The 23,481-nt window shown below is 36.9% G+C and overlaps 1 pseudogene across 1 annotated transcript; it reads left to right on the forward strand.

The window, feature by feature from the left end:
- Nucleotides 1-637: 637 nt before the first annotated feature.
- LOC309863874 (UDP-glucuronosyltransferase 2C1 pseudogene) lies at nt 638-1,283 on the forward strand (annotated as a pseudogene). Its single transcript has one exon. The product of its transcript is annotated as a UDP-glucuronosyltransferase 2C1 pseudogene (transcript).
- The last annotated feature ends 22,198 nt before the right edge of the window (nt 1,284-23,481 follow it).

The raw sequence follows: 23,481 nt of genomic DNA on the forward strand, positions 1-23,481 counted from the left end.
TGGCAAAGGTGATTTCTTCTCCTGCATTTCCTAGCAGTGTTGTCAGTGAAAGAAATACTAGAAAGACTATTCTGTTCAAATGACCATTGAATAAAATAAAAGAAAAATTTATCAAAAAAAAAAATCCAGTCTTAATTGAATATGCATCACATGGTGATGGATTTTCTTTTCTTTTCTTTTCTTTTTTTTTAAGATTTTATTTACTTATTTGAGAGACAGAGATCACAAGTAGGCAGAGACAAGCAGAGAGGAGGAAGCAGGCTCCCCTCTGAGCAGAGAGCCTGACATGGGGTTTGATTCCAGGACCCCGGAATCAGGACCAGAGCTGAAGGCAGACTTTAACCCACTGAGGCATCCAGGCACCCCAGTGATGGATTTTCTTAAGATCATTTAGAAATTATTCTCAATTTGTGTTTAAGCCTTTTTATTTTCATATCTTCTAAAAGAAAAACTAACTCATTTTGTTGAGTTACTGATATTTTTAACAAATCACCTGCATTCGATCTTAATCCATAAACAAAATATGTACTTTTAAGTTCAGCTCAACCTGCTATAAATTGATTAGAGCATCAAGAAAGAGATTTCTGGGATTGTGAACTTGGTTTCAGCCCAGGTTTAGTTAGAGCAAGAGCTCATTATGATGACTATGAAAGGTTTCTATGTTCTTTCCATGCGGCATCTGTGTTTCTTCAGCTCTGGAAAGACTGGGGAAGTACTTGTGTGGTCCTCAGATTCTAGTCACTGGATTTATCTAAAAGTTATTCTGGATCAGCTCCAACTTCATGGACTTGAGATAACCATCTTGGTGCCTTCACCAAATCATCTATTTCATCATACCAAGATTCCCTTTAATGTGGAGATCTTCAACTTCAATAACTAAAGGAAATCTCATAGAAGAGCTTGATACCATTCTCTACATAGCTTCTTTTGAACTGCCCAAACTTTCATGGTGGGACAGAGAAGCAAAACTGAGACAAATGAGCAAGAGATTTTTCAGGAATGTGACAGTGTGATCACAAATAAAGAGTTACTCAGCAGACTACAGGCAGTTAAGGTTGATATACGTTTTGCTGATTCCTTAAGCTTTTGTGGGGAGCTGTTGGCTGAGCTCCTCAATATTCCATTTAACTGTTCTTTTTGGTTTTCTTATGGGAATGTCATTGAGAGACTGTGTGCTCAACTTTCCACCCCGTCTTCATGTTTCCTGGCAGCACATCAGGACTGAGAGACAGCAGACTTTTGTACAGAGGCTGGAGAATTGTTTTTTTCTACATAATGAGTGATACTATGTTTCTATATTTTATATTTCTAGAATGGGATGTATATTAGAACAAAATTTTAGCTGAAAGAAATTTGCATGTAATTAGGATTCTTACATCACATATAAAATGTAAGTATTTATCAGACTGAATAAAAACTTTAGAAAGGTATTAGGTAAGGATCCAAGCTTCTGCAGTTAAACAGTTTTAAATGAAAAAAAAAATATTCGTTTTTGATGATTGAATGCTTACAAATGATTGGGAAAAAATAAATCTCTATATTTACACATAAATCCTGACTTCTGTACTAATTTTTTTGGAGTATTTATAAAACCATGAGTGCTTAATCTGAGCAGTGTGCTTAATATCCATAATGTGGGACTATTTCTCTCTTGTTTACTTCTGCTTTCATATACTCTGTTTTCTTTCCAACTAATTTGCTTTTTCTCAGGCTTTCTGTTTGGATCCAGTGTAGGTTGTGTTGTTAGTTCTAAGCCTTATCATGTGATGAACACAAACCTAGAAAATAAATATATCTTGGTTTCATCTGCTCTTCTCTCCCAAATGGTAAAATATGAAAGATTTTCTCTGAAGGACCAGGTTCCCAGACTTATATTTCTCATTATTTTGTTTTTGTTGTTGTATTCAAAATTGCATTAGAAATCACTGTTTCTCTCTTATTTCAGCAATTTCTTTTACCCCTTATTTTTTATTTTTTTAAAGAGTACTTATTTATTTATTTGAAAGAGAGAGAGACATGACAAGTAGGCAGAGAGGCAGGAAGAGGGGGGTGGGGGAAGCTGGCACTTTGCCAAGCAGAGAGCTCAGTGAGGGGCTTGATGTGGGGCTTGATCCCAGGACCCCGAGATCATGACTTGAGCCAAAAGCAGAGGCTTTCCACTGAGCCACCCAGGCGCCCCATCTTTTACCCCTTCTTATCTCTACATTCCCATACTATAAATTAGTTCAGTGGGAATTTAAATTATAATTCTTCTTCCCAAATTTTGGGAAATTTTATTGTTATTGCTTGTCTTGTTTTACATTGCACAAAGCTATAAAAATAGAAAATATCCCATTATTATTTTATGCTTGCCTCATCTGCTGACTTAGAAGCCTGCATGTCTTGGATTTCTTACATTTTTGCCTTTCTCTTTAAAGTATATTTTAAAACCAAAATCACTCTTCTTAGAAAGTTTGTCCTTGGGCATTACTATTGGCATCTTAACAACAACAAAATAATCACTACCCTCTGTATGAAGTTGGGTTTGTTTTTGTTTTTGTTTTTATAACCCTGAAGATTTAGAATATTAATACCTTACATTTAAATTTTAAAATGGTCCAGTATTGCCCTTGAATTACATTTTATTGTGAGGAAAGATATTTTCACATTGTACATAAACAGTTCCACTTTGCTTGTAGATGGTAGTTGTAGGTCTCACTGACCAGGACAAATGGGTTTTCAATAATAAGAGAAATTCCCACTGTTGACCTATAAGTTAAAATTACTTGGTAAATATAAAAAGTAAATGTTTCCTTAAAATGACACCATGTGGTAACGGAGAAAAAAAATTTACATTTTTAGTGTAAAAAATGTAAAAAAATTTACATTTCTGTAAAAATAACTCTTTCAACTCATATCAAGCTAAAGTGTATTTTTAAGCAAGAAAAACAGTACTGAATTCAAGTAATGACTTGAATAAAATCAGCTATATCTTAAATAGTCTTTCCTTAAACACACATTTTATAAACCTTTACCATATTCTAAGCAGTGTCCCAATCACTGGGCATATAAATATGAATAATAAAATGATCTAAGGGAAATTTCCTTTCTTTCTCTCTTTCTTCATACATACATACCCACACATATGTGAATATGCTTATCTGTTTAGGCAAATACATTTGTGTTACATGTATTTATGTATATTCACACATATATTCACAAATATAAATATATACATGTATTTATAAATATACATATACCTGTTCCCATAGCCACAGTCTGGGACATAAAGTAACCATACATTCAAACAAGATTTCCTGATCTTATATCTAGAACAAAAAAATTGAAGAAACTATAGATGAGCCAGCGGGAAAAATGTTCTCCCACCTGTTAAAAACTGAACCTAAACACTTTTGTGGTTCACAACTGTGATGTTTGATTATCTGTTCTGCCAGTGAATAGAGGCAGATGAAGGTCATCGTTTCTTTCCCCCATTATCTCATGATCAGTTAATATGTTACAACAAAAGCATCACAGACAGAATTCTGCTACATTTTCATATGTTGATAGCAAGTAGGTGAGTAGTAAAATCAATAAAATCTTATCTTTTTGTCCACCTAATCACTCTAATGCATATTGAGAAGGATTCTTTGATCACTTTACTTGCTCACTAAATGCTGCTAAAGCCAGCCTTCAGCTAGCTTTCTAGCAGGAACCTTGGCACCAGACTCTTCTGTTAACTCCTTAGACACGTAACAGAATCAAAGCTCTGCCTGAGAGTCCCTCCCAAAGTGTGTTATGTCTCTGGATTACCTAGACACGATTTATTTATCTGTATATGCAGGGGCAGAAATGCTGAATGACGTTTTCCATTACCCACAAATAGCACTCTTAATCTGACCAAATGAAATAATTATAATCTTCCTTATGCAAAGTAACTCCAGGGTAGCTTTTCTTTTTAAAGATTTATTTGTTTTAGAGAAAGAGAGTGAGTGTGAGTTGGGAGAGGGATAGAGGGAGAGGAAGAGACTCTCAAGCAGACATCCTGCTGAGTGCAGAGCTCAATCCCAGGACCCTGAGATCATGATCTGAGCCAAAGTCAGAAGTTAGACATTTAACCAACTAAACCACCCCCACACCAATCCAGCCTCACAGTGTGTGTGTGTGAGTGTGTGTGTGTGTGTGTGTGTGTGTGTGTGAAGAGCCTTCATTAACTCTTGTGAGGTATATAATCATAATTTAGTTGGATCAAATGTTAGTTTCCTCAGGCATGTGAATTAAAGCTAATGAACATTCAAACATATACATCATTGTCTATGATGAAAAATTCTAAAGCAAATTATGGATACCATTTTTTTTCACAACTTACTTCCATCCTTACATAAAGATATCAAATTATGTATTCCAGGCATACTCTTCCTTTCCTCCACTGTGAAGTAGTAATCCAATTTCCCTTTGGTAGTCAGGATCAATCATCCAGACAACACAGTTATTTTCCTTTTTGCCTGCTGATTTAGAAGCATGAGGACTCTAATTTTCTCCTTCCTATACATGAATGGTCATAGCAAAATTATTCATAGTAACCAAAATGAAAACAATCCAAATGACCATCAACTGATGAATGGGTAAAAAAAATGAAGTATATTCATGAAAAGAAATCTCATTTAGCAATAAAAGATGATGAAGAACTGATATATACTACAACATGGATGAACCTTGAAAACATTATGCTAAGCCAAAGAAGGGAACACACACACACACAGAAGGACAGAGAGTGTATGATTTATTTATATGAAATGGAGTAAGATTATTCTGGAAACAGGCAAATAGGGACAGAAAGTAGATTAATGGTTGTCAGAAGCTGAGAAGAAGGGGAAATAAAGAATAACTGCTAAAGGATATGGCATTTTTTAGAAAGAATAATGAAAATTTTATAAAATTTGGGGCACCTGGGTCACTCAGTTGGTTAGGCATTTGGCTTCAGCTCAGGTCACAATCGCATGGTCCTGAGTTTGAGCCCATGTCTGGCACTCTGCTCACTGGGGAGTCTCCCTCACCCTCTCCCTCTGCCTGCTGTTCTCCCTGCTTGTGCTTTTACATTCGCTCTATTTCCCTCTCTCTCTCTCTCTCTCTGTCAGATAAATAAATAAAAATCTTTAAGAAAAAAAAGAAGAAAATGTCCTAAGATGAAATTGTAGTGGTGGCTGCAAAAGTTTATGGATCTACAAAGAACAGAATTTTATACTTTAAAAGGAATAATTGTATGACATATAAATTACATTTTTTAAAAGATTTTATTCATTTATTTGACAGACAGAGATTACAAGTAGGCAGAGAGGCAGTCAGAGAGAGGAGGAACCAGGCTCCCTGCGGAGCAGAGAGCCCGATGTGGGGCTTGATCCCAGGACCTTGGGATCATGACCTATGCTGAAGGCAGAGGCTTTAACCCACTGAGCCACCCAGGCGCCCCTAAAACATTTTAATAAAACTACTATATTAAGAAATAGGGGAGTGAAACATCACACAAAGAGAATAAGATTACAGCAATGGCGGACACAAATAAGGCACTAAAATAGTGTATGTACTGATTTGAAACTGGATCTTTAACACCATTAGCATTCTCAGAATAAAACCCGTAAAATACTCTGATTTGTTTGTGATCTCTTATACAGAGAGATTGTCCTGGTCAGTTAAAAATCCCTCATTTTTTCTGATCAAAACTTTAACATGCTTAAAATATCAAGAACATTCAAAAAGCCAGATGGTGGGAACCTGTATAGTTACAATTTCCTCATACCAGCAAGACTGAATATGTATTTCAAAAGGGTACCAAACCTCCAGTTTAGTTTTCTTGTTGCACAATAATTGGAATTCATAAACAAAGCTCTAAATTATTTGATTCAGAGTCACGAATCTGAGTTTTTTTTCTGTTAATGTTCAATGGATTACCCCATCAGTCGAAGGGTACACTTTTTGTACTGTGTGTTAAGTAAATATGTCAGAACAGCTAATATGTTCCTGCCAAAGAGGACAAAGTCTTATGAACAGGAACTTTGATTTTTTATAGCAAGGGAGGTAATCACTTTCAAAAACTTACTGAAAGATTTCCATTCCTGGTTGGATGTGATTTGTTGTGGCAGCACACTCAAAAACACTAGAAAAAGATGGATAATTACAAAAGTCATTTTTTTAACAGACATCAAAAGTCTTTTGGAGCAACAAGAATGAGATAAATTTTAATTCCAGAAAAGCAGAAAAGCACTCCCACAATGAGCTAAGAGTTACTGCTTGTTTCTTGTTCTTTGCTGGGAATTATTTAGTGATTCTGAGCATGAAGTAGAAGTCAGGCTTTTCTCAAGGAGATGACTCTCTTGGCAAAGAGGAAAGCAGCAGGCTTTTGGCTTTGTTGTAGATCTAAATCCTTGTTTGATTGGTTATTCATAATCTCACTACTATGTACTCTTGCCGGGGAAAGTTAGATCAATTTTGTATGACTTACATAGGCTCAATATTTGTTCCTTAAAGATTTTTCTTAGAAAATGAGATAGTCAAATATTTCTCATTTAACATATCAGTTTATTTTCCCTCTATCATCCTTCATTTTTATTCAGGAAAACCTACCACATTATGTGAGGTCATGGGGAAAGCTGAAATGTGGTTGATTTGAATTTACTGGGATTTTGAATTTCCTTACTCTTATATCCCTAATTTTGAATTTCTTCCAGGACTGCACTGCAAACCTGCAAAGCTCCTGCCTAAGGAAATAAAATAAGCTCATTTCTTCTTGTTTATGTTTTTATCTCCTGGAATTATTTCTAGCTTCTTATTTATACTATTTGATCCCTTAAGTGAAAACACATCACTGGAATTAATGGACATTATTTTCTTAAGCTGTTAATGACACTACCATAGATATCTTATAACATTATCATGGCAACCATTACTGACATTGCCACACATATGATAAGAATGAGATTCCTAGACCCTGAGTTTAGTGGAACCATGGAGTATCTCTGCACAATGAGTCTGAGCTAAAATGAAATGTATTACTTCCATGCCCAACATTTAATTGCCAGATTCAGATACTCCAGAATTTTCCTTTCCTTTGTCATGTCAATGGCTTTATTCCAGATGATAGCTGAAATATCAACCTGAGTTCTAGATTAAAGAATATATATACACCAGCTGCAGCTCAATAGATGAACATACAGCATGAGAAAGAAATAAACTGTTTTAAGCCACTGAGATTTTGGAGTTGTATGTTATTTAGCCTAACCTAGTCATAGAAATGGAAAATAGAAGGGAAATTATGTTACTTTGAGAATATATCAGATAGAGATATGATGGCCCATTCAAAAACCATAGCAGTAGTTTAGCAATAATGAACTGCTTGCTTTGAACAAAGAAGAGAAATTAGGCTGAAAAGATAATTGGGAGATAATTTATATTTTTAAAAAAAGGGCAATATTAAGTATTTTTCATTTCAAATTTAAGATCAATAAAGGATCACTGTATAATTTTTAAACACTTAAATGATACAGCTTACCTTTTCATAAATATTGTTTATTGAATGTTTGGCATGGAGCAAGATTTAACACAGGGAAATGAGCTGACATAAAGTTGCAATAGCTCTTGTAAGAGACTATAGAAATACAAACTACAATATGACAGTAACTTTTTATTTGAAGTAGACAGATTTTAAAAGTACATACAAATAAAGTAAATAAGATTGTGTGGTTTCCTGGAGGTGGAGATTAAAGGAGAAAGTTCAAGAATGAATCTTTAGCTTTTGTTTATTTCTATAAGCCTTTCTTTGTTACTTACTGGCAATTTAGAAGTAAATACTGATATTTATTAAGGTGAGGAACTAAAGGGGAGCAGGTGTGAGGGAAAATAATGTGTTTATATTTTGGCATGCTGAATTTGAGGTACGAATATAATGTAGCAAGCAATTATTAAATCAGGGTTTTAATCTCAGGGAATCAGCCTACGCAGAGTTTGTGTTTTTGTTTTTGTTTTAAGTTGATAGATTATTTTTAGAGCCAAATTCCATTCACAACAAAATTGGGCAGAAAGTACAGAGTTCCCACTCTTCACATGCCCCTCTCCCACACCCAGCTTCCCCAACATAAATATCCCACACCAGTGTGGCATATTTGTTACAATCAATTTATCAATGTTTACACATCAGTATCAACCCCTTTCCTTAGCTTAAAGTTAACTTTTTGTGTTATATATTTTGTAGGTTTTGATAAATATATAATGTCATGTATCCACTCTTATAGTATCATGCAAAATAGTTTCACTGCCCCCAAAATCTCCTGTGTGTCACTTATTCATCCCTCCCTACCGTGAAATCTCTGGGGATTGTTTTTTATTGCCTCCATAGTTCAATCTTTTCCATAAGCAGTGGTTTTAAATTAAGAATACCATTGAATAAATTGACATGATTTTGTTTTGGGTCCTTACCATGAAAATTAAGCTACCCAGAGTAAAACCAGAACTTAGGTGGAGCACAAGACTAGGAACTAGATGCCTCTGTGAATGGGAGATTTCCTAAAAGCTTGACAGTTGGCATTAATAGTACATATTAAAAACATAATGTTGAGGATACTTTTTTAAAGTATACAAAAGAAAATATTTGGAAATGTGGTCAAAAGAGATGAGAAAATAGATCAAACCTATACCTGGATCCTCATTAATATAGGTATGGTAGAGTGAGTTAGAATATACTTAAAGGATTATAGGGAAAACCGAATTTTCAGGTAAGACCAAAAAGTATTTGGAATACTCACTGTAAAGACTGAGAGTTATTTAGGAATATTTTATTTTTATTTTGTATTAAAATATAATGTATCAATTGATTCAGGAATACAGATCTATGAATCATAAGACTTACACAATTCACAACACTCACCATAGCATATACCCTCCCCAATGTCCATAATCCAGCGACCTCATTCCTCCCCTTCACCCCCCAACAACCCTCAATTTGTTTCCTGAGATAAGAGCCTCATGTTTTTTCTCCCTCCCCAGTCTCTTGTTTCATTTTTTCCCTCACTACCACACAACCCCCAGCCCTGCCTCTCAAATTCCTCATATCAGAGAAATTGTATGATTTTTACCTTCTTCTGATTGACTTATTTTGCTTAGCATAATACTCTCTAGCTCCATCCATGTCATTGCAAATGGCAAGATTTCATTTCTTCTGATGGCGACATAGAATTCCTTGTATATGTATACCACATCTTCTTTATCCAATCAACTGTTGATGGACATCTAGGTTCTCTCCATAGTTTGGCTATAGTGGATAATGCTGCCATAAACATTCAGGTGCACATGCCTCCTTTGAATCACTACATTTATATCCTTAGGTAAATATCCAGTAGTGTGATTGCTGGATCATAGGGTAGATCTAATTTCAAATTTTTGAGAAACCTCCATGCTGTTTTCCAGAGTGGCTGCACAAGCTTACATTCCAACCTAAAGGGTAGGAGGGTTCCCCTTTCTCCTCGTCCTCACAAACATCTGCCATTATCTGACTTATTAATTTTATCCATTCTAACTGATGTCATTTGGTATCTCACTGGGGTTTTGATTTGTATTTGGAGAAGGGAACAAGAATCAAAATCCAGTTGGCACAGATAACCCCCCCAAAACAATAAAAATTGGTCAACACCTCAGTACCTAATAGTAAAACTAACAAGACTCAATGACAAAGAGAAAATCCTGTAAGCAGCTTGGGAAAAGAGGTCTATAATATACAATGGTAGAAATATTAGATTGGCAGCAGACCTATCCACAGAGACCTGGAAGACCAGAAAGGACTGGCATCATACATTCAGAGCAATAAATGAGAAAAATATGCAGCCAAGAATATTATATCCATACATTCAAAATAGAAGGAGAGATTAAAAAGCTTCCAGGACAAACAAAAACTAAAAGAATTTCAAACACCAAACCAGCCCTACAGGAAATATTAAAAGGGGTTCTTAAGCAAAGAGAGAGCCTAAAAAGGAAAGAACAGAAAGGAACAGAGACAATATACAGTAACGCTTATGTTACAGGCAATACAATGGCACTAAATTCATATCTCTCAAAAATTACTCTGAATGTAAATGGGCTAAATGTCCCAATCAAAAGACACAGGGTATCAGCATGGATTTAAAAAACAACACCCATCAATATGCCGTCTATTTTAGACTCACCTTAGACCTAAAGACACCTCCAGGTTTAAAGTGGGGAGTGGAAAACAATTTACCATGCTAATGGACATCAAAAGAAAGCTGGGGTGGCAATCCTCACATCAAATAAGTTAGATTCTAAGCCAAAGACTATAATAAGAGATGAGGAAGCACACTATATCATACTTAAAGGGTCTGTCCAACATGATCTAACAATTTTAAATATCTATGCCCCTAACCTGGAAACAGCCAACTATATAAACCAAAATAATATCAAAATCAAAGAAACACATTGACAATAGTACAATAATAGTAATAGACTTTAACACTCCCCTCATTGAAATGGACAGGTCTTCTAAGCAAAACAAAGAAATAAAGGCCTTAAATGACACACTGGACCAGATGTACATCACAGATATATTCAGGACACGGTATCCCAACACCAGAGAATACACATTCTTCCTTAGTGCACATGGAACATTACTCAGAACAGATCACATCCTAGGTCACAAATCAGGTCTCAACCAGTACTAAAAGTTTGGGATCATTCCCTGCATATTTTCAAACCATCGTGCTCAGAAACTAGAACTCAATCACAAGGGAAAAGCTAGAAAAATCTCAAATACATGGAGACTAAAGAGCATCCTACTAAATAATGAATGGGTCATCCAGGAAATTAAAGAAGAATTGAAAAAATTCATGGAAACAAATGAAAATGAAAACAAAACTCTTCAAAATCTTTGGGACACAGCAAAGGTGTCCCTTAGAGGAAAAGCCTTTCTCAAGAAACAAAGAAGGTCTCAAGTACACAACTTAACACTACACCTAAAGGAGCTGGAGAAAGTACAGCAAAAAAGAAAAAAAAAAAAAAAAGCCTAAACCTAGCTAGAGAAAAGAAATAGCAAAGATCAGAGCAGAAATCAATGACATAGAAATCAAAAGAACAGTAGAACAGATCAATGAAACTAGGAGCTGATTCTTTGAAAGAATTACTAAGATTGATAAACCCCTGGCCAGACTTATCCAAAGGAAAAGAGAAAAGACCCAAATAAAATCACGACTGAAAGAAGAGAGATCACAACCAACACCAAAGAAATGCAAACAATTATAAGAGCATATTGTGAGCAACTAAAGGAAATTTGACAATCTGGAAGAAATGGATGCATTCCTAGAGACAAATAAACTACCACAACTGAACCAGGAAGAAATAGAAAACCTGAACAGACCCATAACCTGTAAGGAGATTGAAGCAGTCATCAAAAATCTCCCAGCAAACAAGAGTGCAGGGCCAGACAGCTTCCCAGGGGAGTTCTACTAAACATCTAAAGAAGAATCAATACCTATTCTCCTGAAACTCCCAAAAAATAGAAATGGAAAGAAAACTTGCAAACTCATTCTATTTGGCAAGCATTACCTTGATCCCAAAACCCGACAAAGACCCCATCAAAAAGGAGAATTACAGAACAATATCCTTGAGAAACACAGATGTGTAAATTCTCACCAAAATACTAGCCAGTAGGATCCAACAGTACATTAAAAGGATTATTCACCATGACAAGTGGGATTTATTCCTGGGCTGGAAGCTTGGTTCAACATCTGCAAGTCAATCAATATGATACAATATGTTAATAAAGAAAGAACAAGAACCATATGATCCTCTATTAGATGCTGAAAAAGTATTTGACAAAGTGGGGCATCCTTTCATGATCAAAACTCTTCAAAGTGTAGGGCTACAGGGTACATAACTCAATATCATCAAAGCCATCTTGAAAAACCGACAGTGAATATCATTCTCAGTAGGGAAAATGGAGAACTCTCCCCTAAGGAACATGACAGGAAGACAAGTATCACCACTGCTATTCAAAATAGTACTAGAAGTCCTATCAGACAACAAAAAGAAATTAAAGACAGCTGAATTGGCAAAGAAGTCAAACTCTCCCCCTTTGCAGATGATATGATAATTTATGTGGAAAATCCAAAAGACTCCACTCCAGAACTGCTAGAACTCATACAGGAATTCAGTCAAGTGTCAGGATATCAAATCAATGCACAGAAATGAGTTGCATTATTATACACCAACAACAAAACAGAAGAAAGAGAAATTAAGGAGTCAGTCCCATTTATAATTGCACCTAAAACCATAAGATACCTAGGAATAAACCTAACCAAACAGTCAAAGCATCTGTCCTCAGAAAATTATTAAGAATTCATGAAAGAATTTGAGGAAGACACAAAGAAATGGAAAAACTTCCCAACCTAATGGATTGTAAGAACTACTGTGAAAATATCTATGCTTCCTAAAGCAATCTACACGTTTAATGTAATCCCTATCAAAATGCCATCAATTTTTTCCCAAAGAAATGGAACAAATAATCCTAAAATTTTCATGGAACCAGAAAAGTCTCCAAACAGCTAAAGGAATGTTGAAAAAGAACACCAAAGTTGGTGGCATGACAATTCCAGACTTCCAGCTCTATTACAAAGCTGTCATCATCAAGACAGCATGGTACTGGCACAAAAACAGACACATAGATCAATGGAACAGAATAGAGAGCCGAGAAATAGACCCTCACCTCTATGGTCAATGAATCTTTGAGAAAGCAGGAAAGAATGTCCAATGAAAATAAGACTGTCTTCAACAAATTGTGTTGGGAAAATTGGACAGCCACATGCAAAAGAATGAAAGTGGGCCATTTCCTTACACTGCACACAAAAATAGACTCCATATGGATGAAAGACCTCAATGTGAAAAAGGAGTCCATCAAAGTCCTTCAGGAGAACATGGGCAGCAACCTCTTTGACCTCAGCCACAGCAACTTCTTCCTAGAGACCTCATCAGAGGCAAGGGAAACAAGTTGGAAAATGAACTATTGGGAATTTATTAAGATCAAAAGCTTTTGCAGAGTGTGGGAGAAGGCTAGATGGTGGAGAAGTAGTAGGCTGAGATGACATCGAGTAGCAGGAGATCAGCTAGATAGCTTATCAAACCATTGTGAACACCTACAAATCCAACAGGAGATTGAAGATAAGAAGAACAACAATTCTAGAAACAGAAAATCGACCACTTTCTGAAAGGTAAGACTGGTGGAGAAGTGAATCCAGAGTGACAGGAAGATAGATCGTGGGGGAAGGGTCAGCTCCTGGCAAGTGGCGGAGCAACAGAGCACAAAATCAGAACCTTTTTTTTTTTAATTTTATTTTTTTAATTTGCAGAGAGGCAGGAGGAGAGAGGGGGGGGGGGGGTAAGCAGGCTCCCTACTGAGCAGAGAGCCCAATGTGGTGGGCTCAAACCCAGGACCCTGAGATCACGACCTGAGCCAAAGGCAGAGGCTCAACCCACTGAGCCTGCCAGGCACCCAAAATCAGAACTTCTAAAAGTCTGCTCCAGGGGCACCTGGATGACTCAGTGGGTTAAAGCCTCTGCTTTCAGCTCAGGTTGTGATCTCAGGGTCCTGGGTTAGAGTCCCACATCAGGCTCTCTGCTCAGTAGGGAGCCTGCTTACCCCTCTCTCTCTCTCTCTGCCTGCCTCTCTGCCTACTTGTGATCTCTGTCTGTCAAATAAATAAATAAAATCTTAAAAAATAAAAAAGTCTGCTCCACTGAGGGACATCACTCCAGAGGCAAAACCGGGATGAAGCTCACGTGGGAAAAGTGTGGGCTCAGGTCCCACAGGGTCAGAAAAGGATCAGGTGTGTCTGAGTGTTGCAGAGCTTTCAGTTTATTAGAGAGGTGAAGCTGGCTACAGAGACAGAGCCAAGGAGTGAACTCTCAACTTGGGGTCATCTTGAACCATAATTTGTGGCACACGCCACTGCTCTGTGAGTGGAGTCCCAACAAGATCCGGGGAGACCCACCCTGCCAGAACTCAGGAATCTGCAGGGTTCAGAGTCTCCAGGTGAAGCTGTGTGCCAGAGACAGAGAGACTTGGTCACAGGCTGGGTGAGATCAGGAGTGATTGAATGCTTTTCTCTGAGGGCGCACTGAGGACTGGGGCCCTGAGATCTTGGCTCCTCCGGGCCAGAGATTTGGAGGCCACCATTTTCATTCCCTTCCTCTGGAACTCTATGGAAAGTGTTCAGGGAACAAAAGTTCTCAAAAGTGAACCTGAGCGGATGACTCAGCCCTGCCCCTGGTAAGGGTGGTGGAATTAGCTTCTGGCAAAGACACTTCAGAATCACTATAACAGGCCCCTCCCCCAGAAGATCAATAAGAAATGCACCCAAGACCATGTTCACTTACCAGGAGAACAGTGGAATTCCAGAGGAGGAGAAAGCAAAGAATGGAATTCAAGGCTTTCTCCCATAAATCTTTAGTCTTGCAAAGCTAATTAATTTTTTTTAATTTTATTTTTTTTCTGCTGAATTTTTTAAAACTTTTACCCTTTCCTCTTTTAACATTTTAAACTAGTTTATCTTAACAACACGTTTCATAAAAACAAAAAAAATTTTTAGAACCTTTATTATAATAGTCAGATTGTATCCTTCATTGTATATAACTTTTTTTTTTGTATACACATAAGTTTTTTCTTCTTAAAAATTTAGAGTACAACTTCTATAAACATATATTTTTATCCCCAGGGGTACAGGTCTGTGAATCACCAGGTTTACACACTTCACAGCACTCACCAAAGCACATACCCTCCCCAATGTCCATAATCCCACCCCCTTCTCCCAAAATCCCCTCCCCCCAGCAACCCTCAGTTTGTTTTGTGAGATCAAGAGTCACTTATGGTTTGTATCCCTCTCAATCCCATCTTGTTTCATTGATTCTTCTCCTACCCACTTAAGCCCCCATGTTGCATCACCACTTCCTCATATAAGGGAGATCATATGATAGTTGTCTTTCTCTGCTTGACTTATTTCGCTAAGCATGATATGCTCTAGTTCCATCCATGTTGTCGCAAATGGCAAGATTTCATTTCTTTTGATGGCTGCATAGTATTCCATTGTGTATATATACCACTTCTTCTTGATCCATTCATCTGTTGATGGACATCTAGGTTCTTTCCATAGTTTGGCTATTGTGGACATTGCTGCTATAAACATTCGGGTGCACGTGCCCCTTTGGATCACTACCTTTGTATCTTTAGGGTAAATACCCAATAGTGCAATTGCTGGGTCATAGGGCAGTTCTATTTTCAACATTTTGAGGAACCTCCATGCTGTTTTCCAGAGTGGCTGCACCAGCTTGCATTCCCACCAACAGTGTAGGAGGGTTCCCCTTTCTCCACATCCTCGCCAGCATCTGTCATTTCCTGACTTGTTGATTTTAGCCATTCTGACTGGTGTGAGGTGATATCTCATTGTGGTTTTGATTTGTATTTCCTTGATGCCAATTGATATGGAGCACTTTTTCATGTGTCTATTGGCCATCTGGATGTCTTCTTTGCAGAAATGTCTGTTCATGTCCTCTGCCCATTTCTTGATTGGATTATTTGTTCTTTGGGTGTTGAGTTTGCTAAGTTCTTTATAGATTCTGGACACTAGTCCTTTATCTGATATGCTGTTTGCAAATATCTTCTCCCATTCTGTCAGTTGTCTTTTGATTTTGTTAACTGTTTCCTTTGCTGTGCAAAAGCTTTTGATCTTGATGAAAGCCTATAGTTCATTTTTGCCCTTGCTTCCCTTGCCTTTGGCGCTGTTCCTAGGAAGATGTTGCTGTGGCTGAGGTCGAAGAGGTTGCTGCCTGTGTACTCCTCAAGGATTTTGCGGATTCCTTTCGCACATTGAGGTCCTTCATCCATTTTGAGTCTATTTTTGTGTGTGGTATAAGGAAATGGTCCAATTTCATTTTTCTGCATGTGGCTGTCCAATTTTCCCAGCACCATTTAATGAAGAGGCTGTCTTTTTTCCATTGGACATTCTTTCCTGCTTTGTCGAAGATGAGTTGACCATAGAGTTGAGGGTCTATTTCTGGGCTCTCTATTCTGTTCCATTGATCTATGTGTCTGTTTTTGTGCCAGTACCATGCTGTCTTGATGATGACAGCTTTGTAATAGAGCTTGAAGTCAGGAATTGTGATGACACCAACGTTGGCTTTCATTTTCAATATCCCTTTGGCTATTCGAGGTCTTTTCTGGTTCCACATAAATTTTAGCATTATTTGTTTCATTTCTTTGAAAAAGATGGATGGTACTTTGATAGGAATTGCATTAAATGTGTAGATTGCTTTAGGTTGCATAGACATTTTCACAATATTTATTCTTCCAATGCAGGAGCATGGAACATTTTTCCATTTCTTTGTGTCTTCCTCAATTTCTTTCATGAGTACTTTATAGTTTTCTGAGTATAGATTCTGTGTCTCTTTGGTTAGGTTTATTCCTAGGTATCTTATGGTTTTGGATGCAATTGTAAATGGGATTGACTCCTTAATTTCTCTTTCTTCTGCCTTGCTGTTGGTGTAGAGAAATGCAACTGATTTCTGTGCGTTGATTTTATATACTGACACTTTACTGAATTCCTGTATAAGTTCTAGCAGTTTTGGAGTGGAGTCTTTTGGGTTTTCCACATATAGTATCATATCATCTGCGAAGAGTGATAATTTGACTTCTTCTTTGCCGATTTGGATGCCTTTAATTTCCTTTTGTTGTCTGATTGCTGAGGCTAGGACCTCTAGTACTATGTTGAATAGCAGTGGTGATAATGGACATCCCTGCCGTGTTCCTGACCTTAGCGGAAAAGCTTTCAGTTTTTCTCCATTGAGAATGATATTTGCGGTGGGTTTTTCATAGGTGGCTTTGATGATATTGAGGTATGTGCCCTCTATCCCTACACTTTGAAGAGTTTTGATCAAGAAGGGATGCTGTACTTTGTCAAATGCTTTTTCAGCATCTATTGAGAGTATCATATGGTTCTTGTTCTTCCTTTTATTGATGTGTTGTATCACATTGACTGATTTGTGGATGTTGAACCAAACTTGCAGCCCTGGAATAAATCCCACTTGGTCGTGGTGAATAATCCTTTTAGTGTACTGTTGAAGCCTATTGGCTAGTATTTTGTTGAGTATTTTCGCATCTGTGTTCATCAAGGATATTGGTCTATATCTCTCTTTTTTGGTGGGATTCTTGTCTGGTTTTGGGATCAAGGTGATGCTGGCCTCCTAAAATGAGTTTGGAAGTTTTCCTTCCATTTCTATTTTTTGGAACAGTTTCAGGAGAATAGGAATTAGTTCTTCTTTAAATGTTTGGTAGAATTCCCCCGGGAAGCCATCTGGCCCTGGGCTTTTGTTTGTTTGGAGATTTTTAATGACTGTTTCAATCTCCCTACTGGTTATGGGTCTGTTCAGGCTTTCTATTTCTTCCTGGTTCAGTTGTGGTAGTTTATATGTTTCTAGGAATGCATCTATTTCTTCCAGATTGTCAAATTTATTGGCGTAGAGTTGCTCATAGTATGTTCTTATAATAGTTTGTATTTCTTTGGTGTTCGTTGTGATCTCTCCTCTTTCATTCATGATTTTATTTATTTGGGTCCTTTCTCTTTTCTTTTTGATAAGTCGGGCCAGGGGTTTATCAATTTTATTAATTCTTTCAAAGAACCAGCTCCTACTTTCGTTGATTTGCTCTATTGTTTTTTTGGTTTCTATTTCATTGATTTCTGCTCTGATCTTTATGATTTCTCTTCTCCTGCTGGGCTTAGGGTTTCTTTCTTGTTCTTTCTCCAGCTCCTTTAGGTGTAGGGTTAGGTTGTGTACCTGAGACCTTTCTTGTTTCTTGAGAAAGGCTTGTACCGCTATATATTTTCCTCTCAGGACTGCCTTTGTTGTGTCCCACAGATTTTGAACCGTTGTATTTTCATTATCATTTGTTTCCATGATTTTTTTCAATTCTTCTTTAATTTCCCGGTTGACCCATTCATTCTTTAGATGTTTAGTCTCCATGTATTTGGGTTCTTTTCAAACTTCCTTTTGTGGTTGAGTTCTAGCTTTAGAGCATTGTGGTCTGAAAATATGCAGGGAATGATCCCAATCTTTTGATACCGGTTGAGTCCTGATTTAGGACCGAGGATGTGATCTATTCTGGAGAATGTTCCATGTGCACTAGAGAAGAAGGTGTATTCTGTTGCTTTGGGATGAAGTGTTCTGAATATATCTGTGATGTCCATCTGGTCCAGTGTGTCGTTTAAGGCCTGTATTTCCTTGCTGATCTTTTGCTTGGATGATCTGTCCATTTCAGTGAGGGGAGTCTTAAAGTCCCCTACTATTATTGTATTATTGTTGATGTGTTTCTTTGATTTTGTTATTAATTGGTTTATATAGTTTGCTGCTGACATGTTGGGGGCATAGATATTTAAAATTGTTAAATCTTCTTGTTGGACAGACCCTTTGAGTATGATATAGTGTCTTTCCTCATCTCTTATTATAGTCTTTGGCTTAAAATCTAATTGATATGATATAAGGATTGCCACTCCTGCTTTCTTCTGATGTCCATTAGCTTGGTAAATTCTTTTCCAACCCCTCACTTTAAATCTGGAGGTGTCTTCGGGCTTAAAATGAGTTTCTTGGAGGCAACATATAGATGGGTTTTGTTTTTTTATCCATTCTGATACCCTGTGTCTTTTCACAGGGGCATTTAGCCCATTCACATTCAGGGTAACTATTGAGAGATATGAATTTAGTGCCAGTGTATTGCCTGTAAGGTGACTGTTCCTGTATATGGTCTCTGTTTTTTTCTGATCTACCACTTGTAGGCTCTCTCTTTGCTTAGAGTACCCCTTTCAATATTTCCTGTAGAGCTGGTTTGGTGTTTGCAAATTCTTTCAGTTTTTGTTTGTCCTGGAAGCTTTTAATCTGTCCTTCTATTTTCAATGATAGCCTAGCTGGATATAGTATTCTTGGTTGCATGTTTTTCTCATTTAGTGCTCTGAAAATATCATGCCCGCTCTTTGTGGCCTGCCAGGTCTCTGTGGATAAGTCAGCTGCCATTCTAATATTTTTACCATTGTATGTTACAGACTTCTTTTCCCAGGCTGCTTTCAGGATTTTCTCTTTGTCACTGAGACTTGTAAATTTTACTATTAGGTGACGGGGTGTGGGCCTATTCTTATTGATTTTGAGGGGCGTTCTCTGAACCTCCTGAATTTTGATGCTCATTCCCTTTGCCATATTGGGGTAATTGTCCCCAATAATTCTCTCCAGTATACCTTCTGCTCCCCTCTCTCTTTCTTCTTCTTCTGGAATCCCAATTATTCTAATGTTGTTTCATCTTATGGTGTCACTTATCTCTCGAATTCTCCCCTCGTGGTCCAGTAGCTGTTTGTCCGTCTTTTACTCAGCTTCTTTATTCTCTGTCATTTGGTCTTCTATATCACTAATTCTTTCTTCTGCCTCATTTATCCTAGCAGTGAGAGCCTCCATTTTTGATTGCACCTCATTAATAGCTTTTTTGATTTCAACTTGGTTAGATTTTAGTTCTTTTATTTCTCCAGAAAGGGCTTTTATATCTCTCGAGAGGGTTTCTCTAACATCTTCCATGCCTTTTTCGAGCCCGGCTAGAACCTTGAGAATTGTCATTCTGAACTCTAGATCTGACATATTACCAATGTCTGTATTGATTAGGTCCCTCGCCTTCGGTAGTGCCTCTTGTTCTTTTTTTTTGTGTTGAATTTTTCCGTCTTGTCATTTTGTCCAGATAAGAGTATATGAAGGGGCAAGTAAAATACTAAAAGGGTGGCAACAACCCCAGGAAAATATGCTTTAACCAAATTAGAAGAGATCCCAAATCGTGAGGGGGGAGAAAGGGGATAAAAAGAGGTTCAAAAAGGAAGAAAGAAAAAAAAAAGAAAAAAGAAAAGAAAGGAATTAAACAAAAGAAAACACCTTTCAGAAAGTGGTTGTTTTTCTGTTTCCAGAATTGCTGTTCTTCTCTCGATCTGCTGATGGATTTTCAGGTGTTTGCAATCTTTAGATAAGCTATCTAGCTGATCTCCGGCTAGCTGAAGTAGTCTCAGCCTGCTACTTCTCCGCCATCTTTACTCCTCCCCTGGAGTACAACTTCTAATAGATCAAAATACAGCCTAAATCTAGCACTGGGATTTTCTAGTCTCCAGCCCAAGCAAATTCTCTCCACCTTCTTTTTATTTATTCTCCCAACCAACTTACCTTAGCAACTCCTTTTTTAGAAATAAAAAAAAAATTTTTTTTTCATCTTTATATTCATATTCCTTCCATTTCTACATTGCGTTTACCCTTATATATGTTTTTTATTCTTTAAAATTTTGGGAGGTAGTTTCTTCTAAGATTCCAAAATACTCCCCAAATTAAGGGGGTGACCCAGTTCTAGTGATCAGTCTAACATATATATATATATATATATATATATATATATATATATAATTTTCTTTTTTATATTTTTTCTTCATTTGTATTCTTTTTAAATTTTTTTTTCTGAACTTCTTTTTATCCCCCTTGCCCCACCCCCATGATTTGGGGTCTCTTCTGATTTGGTTAAAGCACATTTTCCTGGGATCTTTGCCAACCTTTTAGTATTTTATTTTCTCCTTCATATACTCTTATCTGGGCAAAAAGAAAAGGTGGAAAAACTCATGACAAAAAAAAAAAAAAAACAAGAGGAAGTACTGAGGGCTAGGGACCAAATCAATACAGACCTGGGTAAAATGTCAGATGTAGAGTTCAGAGTGACAATTCTCAAGGTGCTAGCCAGGCTCAAAAAAGCCTTGGAAGATATTAGAGAAACACTGTCCGGAGAGATAAAAGCCCTTTTGGAGAAATAAAAGAACTAAAATCTAACCAACTTGAAATTTAAAAAAGCTATTAATGAGGTACAATAAAAAGTGGAGCCTCTTATTGCTAGGATAAATGAGGTAGAAGAAAGTATTACTGATATAGAAGACCAAATGACAGAGAATAAAGAAGCTGAACAAAAGAGAGACAAAAAACTACTGGACCAAGAGGAGAAAATTCAAGAAACAAGTGATACCATAAGACAAAACAACATTAGAATAATTGGGATTCCAGAAGAAGAAGAAAGAGAGAGGGGAACAGAAGGTATATGGGGGAGAATTATTGTAGAGAATTTCCCTGATATAGCAAAGGGAAAAATCATCAAAATGTAGGAGAAAAAGATAACCCCTCTCAAAATCAAAAAGAATAGGTCCCCACCTCGTCACCTAATAGTAAAATTTATAAGTCTTAGTGACAAAGAGAAAATCCTGAAAGAAGCCTGGGAAAAGAAGTCTGTAATGTACAATGGTAAAAATATTACATTGGCAGCAGACTTTTCCACAGAGCCCTGACAGGTCAAAAAGAAGTGGATGATATATTCAGAGCACTAAATGAGAAAAACATGCAGCCAAGAATACTACCCAGCTAGGCTATCATTGAAAATAGAAGAAGAGATAGAAATCTTCCAGGAGAAACAAAAACTGAAAGAATTTGCAAACACCAAACCAGCTCTACAGGAAATATTGAAAGGGGTTCTCTAAGCAAAAAGACATCCTAAAAGTAGTAGACCAGAAAGGAAGAGAGAAAATATACAGTAACCGTCATCTTACAGGCAATACAATGGCACTAAATTCACATCTCTCAATAATTATCCTGAATGTAAATGGGATAAATGCCCAATCAAAAGACACAGGGTATCAGAATGGATAAAAAAAAAAAAAAACCAAAACCCATCAATATGCTTCCAACAAGAAACTCAGTTTAGACCCAAAGACACCTCCAGATTTAAAGTAAGGGGGTGGAAAACAATTTACCATGCTAATGGACAACAAAAGAAAGCTGGGGTCGAAATCCTTATATCAGATCGATTAGATTTTAAGCCAAAGACTATAAGAGATTAGGAAGGACGCTATATCATGCTCAAAGGGTCTCCAACAAGAAGATCTAACAATTTTAAATATCTATGTCCCTAAAGTGGGAGAAACCAACTCTATAAACCAATAACAAAATGAAAGAAACACATTGGCAATAATACAATCATGGTAGGGGACTTTAACACTCCCCTCACTGAAATGGACAGATCATCCAAGGAAAAGATCAACAAGGAAATAAAGTCCATAAATGACACACTGGTCCAGGTGGACACCACAGATATATTCAGAACATTCCATCCCAAAGCAACAGAATACACATTCTTCTCCAGTGCACATGGAACATTCTCCATAATAGATCATATCCTGGGTCACAAATCAGGTCTCAACTGGTATCAAAAGATTGGTATCATTCCCTGCATATTTTCAGACCACAATGCTCTAAAGCTAGAACACAATCACAAGAGGAAATTTGGAAACAACCCAAATACATGGAGACTAAACAGCATCCTTTTAAAGAATGAATGGGTCAAAATTAAAAAAAAAATGAATGAGTCAACCAGGAAATTAAATAAAAATTGAAAGAAATCATGGAAACAAATGATAATGAAGACACAATGATTCAAAATCTGTGGGACACAGCAAAGGCAGTGCAGAGAGGAAAATATATAGTGATACAAACCTTTCTCAAGAAACAAGAAAGGTCTCAAATACACAACCTAACCCCACAACTAAAGGAGCTGGAGAAAGACCAACAAAGAAAGCCTAAACCAGCAGGAGAAGAGAAATAATAAAGATCAGAGCAGAAATCAATGAAATAGAAATAACAACAACAACAACAACAACAACAAAACAATAGAACAAATAAATGAAATTAGGAGCTGGTTCTTTGAAAGAATTAATAAGATTGATAAACTCCAGGCCAGACTTATAAAAAGAAAAGAGAACGGACCCAAATAAATAAAATCATGAATGAAAGAGGAGAGATCACATCCAACACAAAAGAAATTCAAACAATTATAGCAACATACTATGAGCAACTCTATGCCAATAAATTTGACAATTTGGAAGAAATGGATACATTCCTAGAGACATATAAACTACCACAACTGAACCAGAAAGAAATAGAAAACCTTAACAGACCCATAGACAGTAAAGACATTGGAACAGTCATCAAAAATATCCAAACAAACAAAAGCCCACGGCCAGATGGCTTCCCAGGGGAATTCTACCAAACACTTAAAGAAGAATTAATTCTTATTTTTCTAAATCTATTCCAATAAATAGAAATGGAAGGAAAACTACCAAACTCATTTTATGAGGCCAGCATCACCTTGATCCCAAAACCAGACAAGGATCCCATCAAAAAAGAGAATTACAGACCAATATCCTTGATGAACCCAGATGCAAAAATTCTCACCAAAGTACTAGCCAATAGGCACCAACAGTACATTAAAAGCATTTTTCACCACGACCCAGTGGGATTTATTCCAGGGCTGCAAAGTTGGTTCAACATCTGCAAATCAATCAGTGTGATACAATATGTTAA

This window comes from Mustela nivalis (assembly GCF_964662115.1).
Source record: "Mustela nivalis genome assembly, chromosome: 4".
NCBI classification, from domain to species: Eukaryota; Metazoa; Chordata; class Mammalia; order Carnivora; family Mustelidae; genus Mustela; species Mustela nivalis.